Consider the following 1,649-nt stretch of genomic DNA (forward strand, 5'->3'; position numbering starts at 1 on the left):
AACCTTGTGTGAATGCTCTGAAAAGCTTATCATTTGCATATCACAGCATCTTCTTCCTATCGGTTAAATTTCGCGTCTGTAACACGTCATCTTCGTGGTGTAGCAATTTTAATGGCCAGTGGTGTACTTATGGAGCACAACACGGTAGTGAAACATGGACTGTGGGATAACCTGAAGAGAATCGAAGCATCTGAGATGTGGTGGTGTATATTGTGTGTCTGTGTCGCGAAAGTGTATGAATGTCTGTATGTAGTGTAACTGAAAGCGTTGAACGAAATTGTCTTTTAAATAGATAACGATTATTTTTATCACAGGCCCTCTTACAGTCTTTCAGACTTCGAAAATGTTAAGACTGACATGTTACGAGAAACATTTCCGTATGCAAAGTAACAGGTTACAATTATTTTCTTTTGTTGAAGTTACGTTAGCGGGCAGATACGTTAGCGCAGATACGTTATTGTACACCAAAGCAAATAGAACATACGAACTTGATCTCTTTCGGTCTCAGAGGTTGAAAATTTAGGGTTCTGATGTGTGTGTATTTATTAGTAACACACTGGTTTGTTAATTTTAATTGCATGACGCATATTTAGCTATAGCTTTCTCTTTAACGGCGCCCATGTGAAAAATAACGTACTTGATATTTCTGGCCCAGTATGGCAAAATTATTATAAAAAATTAAAATAACGACGGTGACATTTCAATATTTTCATAAATACATAATCTAAATTAGTTACGTCAACAATATCTGGGCTAGAGGGGTCGCAATTATGAAAAATATGAGCACCGACCGTAATTGCAGACAACAATAGGGTATCCAGAATGAGATTTTCACTCTGCAGCGGAGTGTGCGCTGATATGAAACTTCCTGGCAGATTAAAACTGTGTGCCCGACCGAGACTCGAACTCGGGACCTTTGCCTTTCGCGGGCAAGTGCTCTACCAACTGAGCTACCGAAGCACGACTCACGCCCGGTACTCACAGCTTCACTTCTGCCAGTACCTCGTCTCCTACCTTCCAAACTTTACAGAAGCTCTCCTGCGAACCTTGCAGAACTAGCACTCCTGAAAGAAAGGATATTGCGGAGACATGGCTTAGCCACAGCCTGGGGGATGTTTCCAGAATGAGATTTTCACTCTGCAGCGGAGTGTGCGCTGATATGAAACTTCCTGGCAGATTAAAACTGTGTGCCCGACCGAGACTCGAACTCGGGACCTTTGCCTTTTGCGGGCAAGTGCTCTACCAACTGAGCTACCGAAGCACGACTCACGCCCGGTACTCACAGCTTCACTTCTGCCAGTACCTCGTCTCCTACCTTCCAAACTTTACAGAAGCTCTCCTGCGAACCTTGCAGAACTAGCACTCCTGAAAGAAAGGATATTGCGGAGACATGGCTTAGCCACAGCCTGGGGGATGTTTCCAGAATGAGATTTTCACTCTGCAGCGGAGTGTGCGCTGATATGAAACTTCCTGGCAGATTAAAACTGTGTGCCCGACCGAGACTCGAACTCGGGACCTTTGCCTTTCGCGGGCAAGTGCTCTACCAACTGAGCTACCGAAGCACGACTCACGCCCGGTACTCACAGCTTCACTTCTGCCAGTACCTCGTCTCCTACCTTCCAAACTTTACAGAAGCTCTCCTGCGAACC

The 1,649-nt window shown here is 44.8% G+C and overlaps 1 non-coding gene across 1 annotated transcript; it reads right to left on the reverse strand.

Moving 5' to 3' along the window:
* Positions 1-1,187: 1,187 nt before the first annotated feature.
* On the reverse strand, positions 1,188-1,262 carry Trnal-caa (transfer RNA leucine (anticodon CAA)). Its single transcript has one exon. It is a non-coding gene; the product is annotated as a tRNA-Leu (tRNA).
* Positions 1,263-1,649: the final 387 nt, after the last annotated feature.

Source organism: Schistocerca cancellata, chromosome 5 (assembly GCF_023864275.1).
Source record: "Schistocerca cancellata isolate TAMUIC-IGC-003103 chromosome 5, iqSchCanc2.1, whole genome shotgun sequence".
Taxonomy (NCBI): Eukaryota; Metazoa; Arthropoda; class Insecta; order Orthoptera; family Acrididae; genus Schistocerca; species Schistocerca cancellata.